The sequence below is a fragment of the Octodon degus genome, unplaced genomic scaffold, assembly GCF_000260255.1.
Source record: "Octodon degus isolate 3935 unplaced genomic scaffold, OctDeg1.0 scaffold00091, whole genome shotgun sequence".
In the NCBI taxonomy this organism is placed as follows: domain Eukaryota; kingdom Metazoa; phylum Chordata; class Mammalia; order Rodentia; family Octodontidae; genus Octodon; species Octodon degus.
Genome location: NW_004524667.1, coordinates 8922855 through 8923629, shown reverse-complemented (window position 1 = coordinate 8923629; position 775 = coordinate 8922855). Strand labels below are relative to the sequence as shown.

Genomic DNA, 775 nt, shown 5'->3' with positions numbered 1-775 from the left:
CGCGGGTGCCCAGGGCGCGGCTGGGGCGCGGGCGGCACCGCCCACACCTCGCGGCGCCTCCCTCTGCTGTGCGTGCCCACCGCCAGGGCAGCCGCGCCGCTCCGCACCCACCTGCTTGGCTCTGCCCTCCTCCCGCTCGGGCGACGTGCACAGCCCGCGGCCACCACGCTTTCGACGGCGGGGAAAGCCCGGAGGCTTCGTGGGATTCCCTCCGCCCTTCCGCTTCCAGCTGCCGGGCTCTCCCTGCATCTGGCCCCTACCCGGCCGTGACCCGGGGCTCGCTTAGGTACTCCGCACACCTGGGGCGAAGACCGCCGGCCCCTGGGTGGTGGGGCGGGCGTTGGTTTCCGGAGAAGCAGCGTCGGGGATCCCTAGAGCGCAGATAAGACCGGACTTTCTTACTGGCACCTCTAGCTCGACTTGGGGGCTATCACTAGCCCTAAGTAACCCCGCTTTTCTAGGCTTAAGGGTAAAGCTGGGTCGGCGGCAGCCTTAACTCTTGCTTCCCACGGGGGCGCTAGTCAACCCCTGGCTGGCTTTCTCTAACAGTCTAATCTGCAGCTTCAGCCAGATAGCTGCTGAGAGGCCTGAGAGTGGACGCCTAGCCCCTTCCTCACATTCGGGATTCAGTAAAGACACTGAACTTGAACCAGCACTGGACCTTACCAGTTTTCAGCTCTAATGCTCCTTGACAGGTGGACATATAGACAGCCTGCACACACATTGCAGGCCTTGGTAATATTTAAACCTGACACCAGAGTTTCTTTGACCAAGA

General features: G+C 62.8%; 1 protein-coding gene across 1 annotated transcript in view; it reads right to left on the bottom strand.

Annotated features, from left to right (window-relative positions):
* Kcnb2 (potassium voltage-gated channel subfamily B member 2) overlaps positions 1 to 231 on the bottom strand; it is a 534338-nt gene extending 534107 nt beyond the window's left edge. Inside the window, exon 1 of the mRNA XM_023722397.1 lies at positions 112 to 231. The gene's annotated coding sequence lies outside the window, so the exon portion shown is untranslated. The remainder of the gene's footprint in view (positions 1 to 111) is intronic.
* Positions 232 to 775: the final 544 nt, after the last annotated feature.